Raw genomic sequence first — 15,825 nt, forward strand, 5'->3', positions numbered from 1 at the left:
GTGTCCTTCCTCATCTCTTATTATAGTCTTTGGCTTAAAATCTAATTGATCTGATATAAGGATTGCCACTCCTGCTTTCTTCTGATGTCCATTAGCATGGTAAATTCTTTTCCACCCCCTCACTTTAAATCTGGAGGTGTCTTCGGGCTTAAAATGAGTTTCTTGGAGGCAACATATAGATGGGTTTTGTTTTTTTATCCATTCTGATACCCTGTGTCTTTTGACAGGGGCATTTAGCCCATTAACATTCAGGGTAACTATTGAGAGATATGAATTTAGTGCCATTGTATTGCCTGTAAGGTGACTGTTACTGTATATGGTCTCTGTTCCTTTCTGATCTACCACTTGTAGGCTCTCTCTTTGCTTAGAGGACCCCTTTCAATATTTCCTGTAGAGCTGGTTTGGTATTTGCAAATTCTTTCAGTTGTTGTTTGTCCTGGAAGCTTTTAATCTCTCCTTCTATTTTCAATGATAGCCTAGCTGGATATAGTATTCTTGGCTGCATGTTTTTCTCGTTTAGTGCTCTGAAAATATCATGCCAGCTCTTTCTGGCCTGCCAGGTCTCTGTGGATAAGTCAGCTGCCAATCTAATATTTTTACCATTGTATGTTACAGACTTCTTTTCCTGGGCTGCTTTCAGGATTTTCTCTTTGTCACTGAGACTTGTAAATTTTACTATTAGGTGACAGGGTGTGGGCCTATTCTGATTGATTTTGAGGGGCGTTCTCTGAACCTCCTGAATTTTGATGCTCGTTCCCTTTGTCATATTGGGGAAATTCTCCCCAATAATTCTCTCCAGTATACCTTCTGCTCCCCTCTCTCTTTCTTCTTCTACTGGAATCCCAATTATTCTAATGTTGTTTCGTCTTATGGTGTCACTTATCTCTCGAATTCTCCCCTCGTGGTCCAGTAGCTGTTTGTCCCTCTTTTGCTCAGCTTCTTTATTCTCTGTCATTTGGTCTTCTATATCACTAATTCTTTCTTCTGCCTCATTTATCCTAGCAGTGAGAGCCTCCATTTTTGATTGCACCTCATTAATAGCTTTTTTGATTTCAACTTGGTTAGATTTTAGTTCTTTTATTTCTCCAGAAAGGGCTTTTATATCTCTCGAGAGGGTTTCTCTAATATCTTCCATGCCTTTTTCGAGTCCGGCTAGAACCTTGAGAATTGTCATTCTGAACTCTAGATCTGACATATTACCTATGTCTGTATTGATTAGGTCCCTAGCCTTCGGTACTGCCTCTTGTTCTTTTTTTTGTGTTGAATTTTTCCGTCTTGTCATTTTGTCCAGATAAGAGTATATGAAGGGGCAAGTAAAATACTAAAAGGGTGGCAACAACCCCAGGAAAAAATGCTTTAACCAAATTAGAAGAGATCCAAAATCGTGAGGGGGGAGAAAGGGGATAAAAAGAGGTTCAAAAAGGAAGAAAGAAAAAAATAAGAAAAAAGAAAAAAAAAAAAAAGAAAAGAAAAGAATTAAAAACAAAAAAGGAAAACACCTAAAAAAAATGTAAAAAAGAAAAAATATATATATTAGATAAACTAGTAAAAAATCGTTAAAAAAGAAAAAGGTAACAGTTAAAAAAAAAAAATTTACCCGAAGGCGAGGAAAAAAAAAAAAATGAAAAAGAAAAAAATTAAATTAACTGCAAGACTAAAAAAAAAATCACAGGGAAAAAGCCATGAGTTCCGTGCTTGGCTTTCTCCTCCTCTGGAATTCTGCTGCTCTCCTTGGTATTGAAACCACACTCCTTGGTAGGTGAACTTGGTCTCGGCTGGATTTCTTGTTGATCTTCTGGGGGAGGGGCCTGTTGTAGTGATTCTCAAGTGTCTTTGCCCCAGGAGGAATTACACCGCCCTTACCCGGGGCCGGGGTGAGTAATCCGCTCGGGTTTGCTTTCAGGAGCTTTTGTTCCCTGAGCGCTTTCCTGTAGAGTTCCGGAGGACGGGAATACAAATGACGGCCTCCTGGTCTCCGGCCCGGAGGAGCCGAGAGCCCAGGGCCGCACTCCTCAGTGCGCCCTCAGAGAACAGCGCCCAGTTACTCCCGTCTGCCTGACCTCCGGCCGCGCTCCGAGCTCACCGAGCCTGCGACCAGTTCAAGGTCACACCGAGCTGTGAGCTTACTGTCGGCTCTGTCTCTGTAGCTGGCTTTCCCGTTCCAATACCCGCAAGATCTGCGACACTCAGACACCCCTGATCCTTCTGTGACCCTGCGGGACCTGAGGCCACGCTGAACCCACATGGGCTTCGCCCCAGTTTAGCCTCTGGAGCGATGTCCCTCAGCGGAACAGACTTTTAAAAGTCCTGATTTTGTGCGCGGTTGCTCCGCCGCTTGCCGGGAGCCGGCCCCTCCCCCCGGGGTCTATCTTCCCGTCGCTTTGGATTCACTTCTCCGCCGATCCTACCTTTCAGAAAGTGGTTGTTTTTCTGTTTCCAGAATTGCTGTTCTTCTTCTCTTCGATCTGCCGATGGATCTTCAGGTGTTTGCAATCTTTAGATAAGCTATCTAGCTGATCTCCGGCTAGCTGAAGCAGTCTCAGCCTGCTGCTTCTCCGCCATCTTGACTGCTGTCGGTTTTTTGTAGATAGCTTTGATGATATTAAGGTGCATATGCTCTCTCCCTACACTTTGAAGAGTTTTGATCAAGAAAGATGCTATACTTTGTCATTTACTTTTTTGGCATCTACTGAGAGTATAATATGGTTCTTGTTCTTTCTTTTATTAATGTAAATTGTATCACATTGATTGATCTGCAGATATTGAACCAACCTTGCAGCCCAGGAATAAATCCCACTTGGTCATGATGAATAATCCTTTTAATGTAATGTTGAATCCTATTGGCTAGTATTCTGGTGAGAATTTTTGCATGCATGTTCATCAGGGATATTGGTCTATAATTCTCCTTTTTGATGGGATCTTTGTCTGGTCTCATAAAATGAGTTTGAAAATTTTCCTTTCATTTCTATTTTTTGGAAGAGTTTCATGAGAATACATATTAATTCTTCTTCAAATGTTTGGTAGAATTCCCTTGGGAAGCCATCTGGCCCTGAGCTCTTGTTTGTTGGGAGATTTTTGATGACTGCTTCAATTCCTTACTGGTTATGGGTCTGATCTGGTTTTCTGTTTCTTCCTGGTTCAGTTTTGGTAGTTTATATGTCTCTAGGAATGCATCTATTTCTTCCAGGTTGTCAAATTTGCTGGTGTATAGTTGCTCATAACATGTTCTTATAATTGTTTGTGTTTCTTTGGTGTTGGTTGTGATCTCTCCTCTTTCATTCATGATTTTATTAATTTGGGTCCTTTCTCTTTTCTTTCTGATGAGTCTGGCCAGGGGGTTATCAATCTTATTAATTCTTTCAAAGAATCAGCTCCTAGTTTTATTGATCTGTTCTGCTGTTCTTTTGGCTTCTATTTCACTGATTTCTGCTCTGATCTTTATGATTTCTCTTCTCCTGCTGGGTTTGGGGTTTCTTTGCTGTTCTTTCTCCAGCTCCTTAGGTGTACGGTTATGTTGTGTACTTGAGACCTTTCTTGTTTCTTGAGAAAGGTTTGTATTGTTATATACTTTCCTCTCAGAACCCCCTTTTCTTCATCCCAAAGATTTTGAAAAGTTGTGTTTTCACTTTCATTTGTTTTCATATTTTATAAAAATTCTTCTTTAATTTCCTGGTGGACTCATTCATTCTTCAGTAGAATGCTCTTTAGCCTCCATGTATATGAGTTCTTTCCAACATCCCTCTTGTGATTGAGTTTTAGTTTCAAAGCATTATGGTCTGAAAATATGCAGGGAATGATCCCAGTCTTTTGGTACTGGTTGAAACCTGATTTGTGACCCAGGATGTGATCTATTATGGAAAATGTTCCATGTGCACTCGAGAAGAATGTGTATTCTGTTACTTTGGGATGGAATCTTCTGAATATATCTGTGATGTCCATCTGGTCCAGTGTGTCCTTTAAAGCCTTTATTTCCTTTTTGATCTTTTCTCAGATGATCTGTCCATTTCAGTGCGGGGGTGTTAAAGTCCCCTACTATTATTATATTATTATTGATGTGTTTCTTTGATTTTGTTATTAATTGGTTTATATAATTGGCTGCTCCCATGTTACAGACATAGATATTTAATATTGTTAGATCTTCTTGTTGGACAGACCCTTTAAGTATGATATAGTGTCCTTCCTCATCTCTTATTATAGTCTTTGGATTAAAATCTAATTTATCTGATATAAGGATTGCTATCCCAGCTTTCTTTTGATGTCCATTAGCATAGAAAATTGTTTTCTACCCCCTTACTTTAAATCTTCAGGTGGTGTCTTTTGGTCTAAAGTGAGTTTCTTGTATACAGCATGTCAATGTATCTTGTGTGTGTGTGTGTGTGTGTGTGTCTTTTTTTTTTTTTAATCCATTTTGATACCCTATGTCCTTTGATTGGGGCATTTAGCACATTTACATTCAAGGTAACTATTGAAAGATATGAATTTAGTGCCACTGTATTGCCTGTAAGGTGACTGTTACTGTATATTGTCTCTGTTCCTTTCTGCTCTTTACTTTTAGGCTCTCTCTTTGCTTAAAGGACCCCTTTCAGTATTTCCTGTAGGCCTGTTTTGGTGTCTGCAAATTACTTTTAGTTTTTGTTTTTCCTGGAAGATTTGTATCTCTCCTTCTATTTTTAATGAAAGTCTAGCTGGATATAGTATTCTTGGCTGCATATTTTTCTTGTTAGTGCTCTGAATATATCATACCAGTCCTTTTTGGCCTGCCATGTCTCTGTGACTAGGTCTCTTGCCAATCTAGTATTTCTACCATTGTAGGTTACAGACCTCTTGTCCCAAGCTGCGTCCAGGACTTTCTCTTTGTCACTGAGACTTGTAAGTTTTACTGTTAGATGACAGGGTGTAGACCTATTTTTATTGATTTTGAAGGGGTTTATCTGTGCCTCCTGGATTTTGATTCTTGTTCCCTTTACCAAGTTAGAGAAATTCTCTACTATAATTTGCTCCTCTCTCTCTTTCTTCTCTTTCTGGGATCCCAATTATTTTAATATTGTTTCGTCTTATGGTATCACTTGTCTCTCTAATTCTCCCTTCATGATCCAGTAGGTATTTATCTCTCTTTTTTTCTGTTTTTTTATTCTCCACCATTAGGTCTTCTATATCACTTATTCTCTCTTCTGCCTCATTTATTCTAGCAGTAAGAGTCTCCATTTTTTACTGCACCTCATTAATAGCTTTTTTAAATTTCAACTTGGTTAGATTTTAGTTCTTTTATCTCTCCAGAAAGGAATTTTATTTCTCCAGAAAGGGATTCTCTAGTATTTTCCATGCTTTTATCAAGCCCAGCTAGCACCTTGATAATCATCATTCTGAACTCTAGTTCTGACTTATTACTAATGTCTGTGTTGATTAGATCCCTAGCCATCAGTACTGTCTCTTGTTCTTTTTTTTGTGGTGCGTTTATCTGCCTTGTCGTTTTATCCACATAAGAATAAATGCATGAGAGAACAAAATACTTAAAGGGTAGCAATGACCCCAGAAAAATATACACTAACCAAATCAGAAGAGACCTGAAACCAGGGGAAGAAGAAAGAAGAGGGAAAAGAAAAAATATATATTTATATTTATATATATTTGGGGGAGATAGTTTCGTCTAACAGACCAAAATACACCCAATCAAGTGTGTGGCTCTGCTCTATTCTATTAAAGCAGAGCCACACACTTGATTTTGGTGTATTTTAGTCTGTTAGTAGAAACTACCTCCCAAAATTTTAATGAAGATAAATGTTTATACAAATAAGGGTAAACATGATGAAGGGATGGAATATGACTATAAAGAAGAAAATTTTAAAAAATTCTAAAAAATGAATTGGTAAGAAGTTGGTTGTAAAAAAGAGGAAAGAATGTGATCAGGCTGGAGAGTAGAACAAAGCCGTGTGCTAGATTTAGGGTATATTGTTATCTATTAGAGGAAATTGGGGGCCAAAATTTTAAAGAATAAAAACCTATAGGTATATAAAAATAAGGTTAAATATAATGAAGGGATAAATGTGACTATAACAATGAAAATTTAAAAAGATTTTTTTAAAAAGGTGTTGATAAGATTAAATAGTTTAAAGAATGTTAAAATAGGAACGAGGAAAAATTTTAAAAATAGAATAAGAAAAAAATACAATTAAAAAATTATCTGTGAAAGACTAAAGGATCATGGGGGGAAAGCCATGAATTCTATGTGTTGTTTTCCCCTAGCTCTGGAGTTCTGCAGTTCTTGTTGATGGTGAACTTGGTCTTGGTTGGATCTTGCTTGGTTCTTGCTAATATTCTGGGGGAGGGGCCTGTTGGTGTGATTCTCAAATGTCTTTGCCTAAGGCAGAATTGCACCACCCTTGCCAGGGGCCAGGCTAAGTAATCTGCTTGGGTTTGCTCTTGATAGCTTGTGTTCCCTGAACACTTTCCATATAGCTTTGGAGGATGGGAATGAAGATGGTGGCCTCCCAATCTCCCTCCAGAGGAGCTGAGAGTCACAGCCCCACTCCTCAGTGTGCCCTCAGAGAAAAGCTGTCAATCCTTCCCATCTCCCTGTTCTCTGGCCATGCTCTGAGCTCACCCAGCCTGTGACTGAGAGTTTCTATCTCTGGCGCACAGTCCTGTTTGGAGTTTCCAAACCCAGCAGATTCCTGCAGCAAACTCCCATGCTGCTCCTCCTGGAGGAGGAATGTGAGTCTCCCCAGATCCGCTACTTATGGGGTTCCTGCTCGAAGAACAGTGGCCCAACTGTGCCTCGAATAATGGTTTAAGGTAACCCTGAGCCGAGAGCACCCTCCCTGTCTTTGTCTCTGAGGCTGGCTTCCCCACTCTGATACCTGGGAGCTCTGCTTCTCTCAGACACCCCTGGTCTTTTTGTGACCCTGTGGGTCCTGAGACCATACTGTCCCCACAAGGGCTCCCCTCCCCCACCCTTAACCTCTGGAGCAATGTCCCTCAGTGGAGCAGACTTCTGAAACTTCTGATTTTGTATTGGGCTATTCTATTGCCTGCCTGGAGCCGGCTCCTCCCCCCACATTCTCTCTTCCCATATATCACCTCAGATTCATTTCTCCGCACATCCTACCTTCTGGAAAGTGGTCAATTTTTCTGCTCCTGGAATTGCTGTTCTTCTCTCTCCTGTTGAGTTTGTAGGTGCTCAGAATGGCTTGATAATTATATAGCTAAACTCCTGGGACCTGATAATATTCTCCTATTCCCCCTCCCCCCTCCTCCACTTGTTTCTAAGCTAAAACTTCTGAATGGATTCTTTCAGTTTTTTTCTATTTAAGTTATTTTATTATTAAACTTATATTGGATAATATTTTAAAAAATAAAGAACAGTTCCTGGACTGATTTTTGGATTATCCAAAGTTAAGTGGAATATGATATTCCTTAGCAATAACTCTTCATATTTGTATGACATTTTACCTTTACAAAGCCTTTTTATATCTATTGTTTCATTTAATCCTCTCAGTACTTCTGCGAGGCGCAATCCTGTGGGGACCCCCTCTCATATTTAAGAACTTTTTCTGTATCTTCACTTAATAAACTTCTATTGCTTTTTTATTATTATTTTTATTTTATTTTATTTTTTCAGTGTTCCAAGAAGACAATGTATTTTTTTTAATTAACATATAATGTATTATTAGCCCCAGGGGTACAGGTCTGTGAATCACCAGGTTTACACACTTCACAGCACTCACCATAGCACGTACCTTCCCCAGTGTTCATAAGCCCACCACCCTCTCCCAAACCCCCTCCCCACAACAACCCTCAGTTTGTTTTGTGAGATTATGGTTTGCCTCCCTCCCGATCCCATCTTGTTTCATTTATTCTTTTCCTACCCTCCAAACCCCCCACATTGCATCTCTATTCCTCATATTAGGAAGATCATATGATAGTTGTCTTTGTCCGATTGACTTATTTTGCTAAGCATAATACCCTCTTAAACTTCTATTGCTTTACTCACAAAAAAATAAATAAAAATACTTCTGTGAGGTCAGTGAAGGGATTATCATGTCTGTTGTCTAGATTTGTATACCAAAGCACATCTATATTAGAAGAGTATTGAGATAGGAATGGCTGGGTGGTTCAGTCAGTTAAGCATCCAACTCTTGATCTCAGATCAGGTCATGGTTTCAAGGTTAAAAAAAAAGGGGGGGAGGATTTAGATCAGAGATGTAATTTGAATGTGCTTATGCTTTTCATTTGTTTATGTATTTAACCACATTTATTGGCAACTGATTATATGTTGGTTATAATGTGATCCTGGCCTTAAGAAGTTCATTGTCTATTAGGGCATGAAGCCTGCAAGTGGAGAGCAGTAAAAGGATATGGACACATGTATCAGGTAAGAGTTGTCAACAAGGAGTGGAAGATCAGCCTTGTTGGGACATATGGAAAGGGCATTATGATGTGCCACTTAAGCAGAGTATTGAGTCTCGTCAGGACTTCCCCGATGAAAGAGGAAGGAAAAGTCCTTCCTAAAATATCCCCAAACAAGAAGACTTAGAAACTGATACTTAATTTCTACTCTCATTTGTGCAAAGGTAAGTCTTCACTATAAGTCCCCTACTTCCTGCTTCCCCTACCCCACCTAAAAAAAGAAAGAAAAAAATCACAAAGAAGAAAGTCACAGTCGTTCAGGCCCTTACCAACTGGGCCTAGTTTTCTGAATAAAAAGAGGAAACAGGGCTTGTTTCCTGCAGCTATTTCTTGTGCCACCTTCCTTCAGACCCTGGCTTTGCTCAGGCTGGGTGGACCCTATCCAGGGAGGCAGGGCGAACGGTGTTTGTATTCATCAGTACGCATTTCTTTGAAACTGGCCACCAGTGAACAATCAGATTGCCTTGGAATATTCTTAAGCTTCCTACATGTTTGATTAGTTTTTCCCAGTAGGAAATGAAACAAAAGAAGCAGCTATTAAGAGAGCTTGCTCTCTGCATGGTCTCAGACTGGCTCCTGGTGTCACAGTGATCTTCAGAGCAGACAGGAAGGTCGGAATCATTCCAGGTGTTGAATGGAAAGACTGGAGCTGGATGTGCTTAGCCTTTGTGGTGGATGGGAGCAGAGGAGGGCAGGATAATCTGAGATCTCTTTTTGATGTTCCAGAGACTGTTTGACACTCTTGCTTCAATGTTCCTCTCTATAAAAGAAGATTATTCATGTATAAGATTCTTCCATGTATCCATTCTCTTAGTAACCCATAGAGCATGACCCTCTGCTAGATGTCAAGGATACAAGAGTAAAATATGAGGAAGATACAGCTCCCAAAGGAGTCCTTGCAGAAAATGGGGGTGAGCAGACATCAGGGTTGTGGGTGAGTGAAAGGCAACATAGGCTCATATGATGGGGCCAGGTCATCCTAAAAGAGGCAGCAGGGAACTGTGTGGGGATGTGAAAAGGAAAAGTCTGGTAGATGGTGTAGTGAAAGAGCAAATTCTGGTGGAGAAGAGAAATGTCCAAAGAAGGTCTTTCACATTTTGCTATAATAAGTGATATAAGACCTCTCTTCCAAGACCCCTATAAAATATTAGAGAAAATTTATGTGGCTTATTAATATTTGGTGAAATGGATCATCTTTAGGAAGAAAGAAGTGCTTATATCTGCTTTATAAGAAGCTGGACACAGGAAAAAAGTAAGCCAATATTTAAATACATAAATGCATACATCTATTTACATATGTGTATATAGATACGTGTATATCTATGTAACATATATATATCATGTATACATGTATATGCACACTGTGTATGCACACATACATATATATGTATATACATATATATACACACATACATACACTATATGTGTATGTATGTATATATGGTATATAGGCAACTCCCCTAAAAAAGCTTCTTGGAGAACAAACAAGAATATTAATTGGATAATTTGTTCTTAGTGAACTAGCATGAGCTAACACTTAAGTATTTACTATGCACCAGGTCCCTTTCTAGGCACCTTAAATGCAATAGGTCTTCTTCAGTTCTTATAGTAACTTTACTGGGTAAGTGCTACCATTATCACTCTTTTACAGACAAGGAATCTGAGGAACAGAAATTCAGTTACTTGCCCAAGGACAAATAGCAAGTAAGAAATCAAGAGTGAGCTTTGGATCCAGGCAGCATGGATCTAGGACCACAATTCTTCTCTGCCCTATTACATAAGATATTATTCACTTTTAATATTTTTTAAGGAATCAAATCCTTTAGGGAGCCTGGAGTATGGATGGAGGATCAAGGCAGATGCGTGTAAGGAACAGAAGCTTCCTCTCTTCATGGTGTTAAGTGCATTGCTCCCTGAATTTGATTATAGATCCTTGGACAAGATTTGTTAACTTGGTTCTTTTATTCAATAGCTATTTATTGAGTAGCCACTGTGTGCCAGAAACCATTTGAGGTGGTAGAAAAAGAATAGTAAACCAAATAAGCAAAATCCCCATTAAGTATGGAATTTGCATAAGGACAATAGAAGAACACTTGGATGGCTTGTACAGTCATGTACAATCATGATAACTGCTGTAGAGACAAGGGCTGTCGTGACAGTACAGAGGAGGGAGGGGAGCTGCTATAAAATACAGGTGGTCCAGGAAAGCCTTGTTGACAAAGTGACTTTTGAACAGAGACCTGAAGGAAATGCAGGAGCGAGCTTCCATTATCTAGGAGAAGAGCACTGTTGGCAGAGGGAATGCCAAGTGTGAAAGCCTTGAAATTCAGTTGTACTTGACCTGTGTGAGGAAGAGGTGAAGATCTATGCATCTGGAGTAGGCTGAACTAGGAACAGTATAGTAAAAGAGCAGGTGAGAAATTTAATGGAGACTTTGGTTTTCACTGTGGGACAAGTAACCACAGGAAGGCAGAGGCAAGAAACAATGATTTTTTTTTTTCTGCCCTATGTCTTAAAAAGATTACTCTCACTGCTAGATGAAAAATCAATGATAAGGGGGCAAGAGTGGACACAATTATTGTTGCAAAAATCCAGGCAAGAGCTGATGGTGATAGTGTTGGAGGGTGATGAAAAGGGGTTGGGCTGTATTTTGAAGGCTGAGTGTAGAGTTAACCACATTTGGAAGTTTTCACCCCATAGATGATATATACAGATGTTAAAACTGGCTGAGATCACTTCCAGAGGCAGTCTTGGTAGAAAAAGAAACGTGTTCATGGGTGGAAGCCTGGGCAGCTCTGATCTTGAGGGATTGAAGAGACAGGAGGGATCAACAAATGAGGCTAAGAAGGAGTAGCAGGGGAGAAAAGGAACACCAAGGGAGAGGAGTGTCCTGGGAGTCAGGTAAAGAATGTGCTTCATGGAGGAGGGTGACCACCTGTGCTGTGTGATGCTGCAGTCAGTAAGGACTGAGAAATGAGTGTTGTGTTAGCAACGTTGTGGTCACTGATGACCTTGACAGAAGTTGCTTTCGTTCTGGTGGAGGGGGCAAAAGCCTGACTGGAGTGGATTTAGGAGAAAATTGAGTTACCTCTGGATATGTTTGTACGTGAGGCTTTCATCTGAGTGGGAATGGAATCTGTTTTCACACTCCTCAGAGGCTTGAGTCTTGTCCTTGCAAAACCAAGGCTCAAAAAGGCCCAGGGCTTTAGAAACAGCAAATAAGAAAGTAAAACCTTTGAACTTGGGAATAGTATTAAGGTTGTCATCTAGGGCTTGAAATGTTGGGAGTCACAGATCTTGCTCCAGGAAATAAAATGGACCTGTTGTTGGATTTATTCTGGTTCTCTGCCCAAGACTACAGCTAAAGAATCTCTTGTACTATATTTACCTCGAGACTTTGTCCCCATGTCTTCCCTTGACAACAAAATGTCATGTCCTCCAGAGTCTGTACTTTCAGGGAAAAAATGATTGTTACCTCTGTTTGATGAAAATTTCTTCTTCATAGTTCATGTGTCGGTGTAGCATCTTCTAAATTCCTTGTATTGGGGGGTTTGCATATTGAGCCTGGACATGGAGAAGTAAATTCTAGTTCCTACTCTGTTACTAGTTTGTTGTGCAAAAATAATTATATCACTTTATGTCACATTATATCACAAAAATAATTACATCCTGTGTGCCTCAGCATTTCCATTTAGTTTGGCAGGATAACTTTGAATTCCCTTAAATCTTATATTCTCTGATTCATTCTAAAATTCATCATGTTTTCCAAGTTTCCAATTTATTTCAGCTTTCTCTTTTTTATATTAATCACAGTTCCTTTTTGCAAGAGGAATAGGGATATTTTCCAACCATTCAGTCATCTTTATGAATCTTCTAATTGTTTGGATACCTATAAATTGTGGAGAATAGCATTCAATCTTGATGTCCCAAAAACTGAAGACTGGCAACAGACTAGGAGTTGAGACCTGGGTCCTGGCCCCTGTGGTTGTTTCTTTGATTCTTAACGCTATGTCAGTGAAGTCCTGGCTATCTTTGGCTTGCTATGTGTCCTTGGCCAAGGTGATTAATCTCTCTGTGCCTTGGCTTTTCAACTGAAAGGGAAATATCACTATCACATGTCTTGAGAGAACCTATGTGATAGGTTGGGGCTTACCTGACAGTAACTGCTATTACTTACCTATCTACTTACCTGATAGATTCCTGCCAATTGTAGCTATCTGGTAAAATCCACTCAATTCAGTCTGTTATGCAAGGATAGTCAGAGAGGCTTTCTTAACTAAGGACTTTAGAACTTTAGACATTAAATGAAAATCAAACACAGTATCAAGAATGAAAGTGCCCCTTGAACATTATTTATGTATTGCTGAAAATAAACTCCTGTACCTGGTTACCTATGAGAGCAATGGTGCCATCATTTTAAGGCCTCCTATTATCAATGTGAATCATTCCAAATTAGCAGCCAATAGGAGAAATGTATTCCGTGAATGCACAGGAACTGACTTCACGAAGGCAAAAGTAGTTCTCTATGTCATTGTCACCATGTTCAGTGAATATTATGAGAAACAATTTATAATTGAAGCAGCTGAGGTGGTTTTTCCTAATGGAAAATCATATACCCTTCCAGAACTGGCTTAATAAAAGGAGATGGTGATATCTGATCTAAGCAGCAAAAAGTTGGAATCAGAGGAACGCCAGGAAATTTTGCCAAGCTTCTGATCAAGTTGTGTTTAAAGCTAGAAGTCATGGGTGTTGGGAATCAGATTGAGATTAAAATCTCATTGACCAGACCTGACATTTTGCATGCATGTGATATCACAAAAAATGTAACTATTGCTTATGGATGTAATAACATTCAGGTGGCTCTCCCAGAAACATACGCTGTGGTTAACCATTTTCCATGTAATAAGTTCAGAGGACTTCTAAGACATGACATGGTAGCTGACTTCTAAGACATTCCGTGGATGCACAGAAGCACTTGTCTTTCCTCTGTGCCTCCAAAAGATATTGCTGATAAACTTGGTTTGGACATTTCTGCAGCAAAGGTAGTTCATAGAAGGGATCTTAAAGCCATTGAATTTCAGGTAGTACTCATTACCCTTCTTCTTGGCCCCCTAAAGACCATAGCCACAAATAGTAAGATGCCCCTTCTTCTGAAACAGAAATCACTGACGGTAGAAGATTCCAGCAGAGACCTAGATGAAAGAAGCTACAGGCATCTCAGTGCTGTTTAATACAGTAAGAATCCTTAGTTGGAGATAATCTGTAGGCTTCTGGATGGAATTATATAGCCGCTTAAGGTGCTTCCTGGTAAAAAGAAGGGGGGAATATGGGATCAAAGCATCTGAAGGCCCTTATCCTGAGTGATGTGTCGAGATCTTTGTCAGGGGTCAAAGTCTGGGGTTGGTGCTTCATCCTGATGCCCTCACCAAATTTGAGCTGACCATGTCCTGCTCCTCCCTGGAAATCAGTATTGGCCCTGTTGGTGAAGATGGGTCTCTGCTGTTGGTTCTCTTCATGAGAGAACCTTCTCTGCCCTTGCTGTCCTTTTGCTGTCCCCACAGGGAGTATCCATTTGTGCTTTATTGTTTGATAAAGTAGAAAGCAGTAGGAGGAGTGCCAAGGTGGCTCAGTTGGTTGAGAGTCTGACTCTTCATTTTGGCTCAGGCCCTAATCTCATGGGTCATGAGCCTTGAATGGGGCTCTCCCCTGAGCGGGGACTCTGCTTGGAGATTCTCTCCCTCTTCCCCTCTCCCCATTCATGCTGTGTGTTCTCTCTCTCTCTCTTTCAAATAAATAGACAACTATTTTAAAAGATAAATAAAAAATAAAGTAGAAAGCAATGGGTGGGGGGAGTGGGAAAGAGTGAAAGCCCTCATAAAATTGTCTACAAGTCTGCATACTGTACAGTAGATTTTGAAATCAGCTGCCAGTTTCCCCACACTTTGGCTGTGTGGTCAGGAGAAGCATTTCTATTTCAGTGGATCTATGTCTCTCCTCCAGATTCTGCCAGCTGTCTCCCTCTGTCTCGTCCCATTCCTTGTCACTGTGTGCTCTGACACCAGTTGCTTCCCTTGGGCTCTTCCCATGGGCAAGAATCAGTGGAGCCCAGCATTGCAGAGGCAAACATTTAAAACCTACTTTAAGAACTGGAATTACCATTGCATGGTAAAGAGGCCCAACTCCCTGCAGTGAGGTGTCTGCAAACTTCCTGCCTGTATTCAATGTGTTTCTTCCGACACCCTCCATTCTGTATTCTCTGTCACACGCTTCTACAGGGAAGAGGCATTTTGAATTCCTTTGGGGAAAATAATTCAATCGTTCAGTGCTATTTGGGGTTCCCCACATTGAAATAAAACATAGATTATGTGATACAGCCTGGAAAGCATCAGACACTCTTTCCTTTTTTCCTTTGACAATGTGGGAGAGGGTAGTAGAGTGGGGAATGGTCCCCACTTACACTATTTCTGTCGTCCCCTCTGCCACAGTATAAGTCCTTCGAGGAAGGGATGATTAGCACTTCTGCATATCCAGTGCCTAGCTCACAGTGTGACCCATGCGGGGGGCATAGTCAGTAGCCATCCCATAGTCAATGAGATGAGTCGCTGCATTGAACCCACCATCCTGGCCGTGGGGTGTAGTAGCAGGTGTCACAGTGGAGTGGAGTCAAAGATAAAGGACTTCTCTTCAGGTGGTCCAGGAACAGAGATGGGGTGGGGTGGGGGGGGTGGTGTCATGAACTCAGCCATGGGGAATCCCAAGAAGTCCATAGTTTTCTGAAGATTTGCATGCTGAGTAGGAAATTCCCACTCTGAAATCAGGGCTTCCCAGTTCCTGGCCCACAGATTGGTGCTGGCCACCAGTGAAATGAAAATGGACAATGTAGTGATTTTTTTTTTAAACAAAGCTTAATTTACGTTTTTAATCTGAGCTTATGGCCTTCCTGAAATGTTTTTACATGTCCTGCTATACTAAAATAACCCTTTTGAAATTATGGGGATGGTAAAGAGCAAATGTTTTTCTTAATGTGAAAATGTTAAAGATTCTTACACTGCAGTTTAATTTTGTTTTGTTTTGGTTTGACATTTTTCTGCCCCACACATTCTCTCTAAGGAGCCCTGTTAGACCTGTGGTTTCTAATGAGACAGGGACCATTTCGAAATTCCAAACGAAAGTTTGAGACTCTTTCGCCACAGAAACCTGTATGTGGTACACACACACACACACAAAAATGTTCGCCGGTAATTTTGGAAGGTTCACAGGCCTCTTTAAGACCAGCTGTGTGCTTCTGAAGGATCCAGAAAATGCAGGTTAGGAATTCCTGGACCAGAGGGAGTGACAGTCCACTGCTGAGAGAAAATGACCTTTCCCCATTCATCTGCTTTGTAATGAAATATTCAATGTAAATAAAAAGTTTTCCAT

General features: G+C 40.3%; 1 protein-coding gene and 1 pseudogene across 5 annotated transcripts in view; both read left to right on the forward strand.

The window, feature by feature from the left end:
• The window catches only part of DAB1 (DAB adaptor protein 1), a 1,141,681-nt gene that overhangs the window by 443,756 nt on the left and 682,100 nt on the right, over window positions 1–15,825 (forward strand). The gene's annotated exons all lie outside the window — the stretch shown is intronic.
• LOC116568204 lies at window positions 12,736–14,004 on the forward strand (annotated as a pseudogene).

This window comes from Mustela erminea, chromosome 10, assembly GCF_009829155.1.
Source record: "Mustela erminea isolate mMusErm1 chromosome 10, mMusErm1.Pri, whole genome shotgun sequence".
Classification (NCBI taxonomy): Eukaryota; Metazoa; Chordata; class Mammalia; order Carnivora; family Mustelidae; genus Mustela; species Mustela erminea.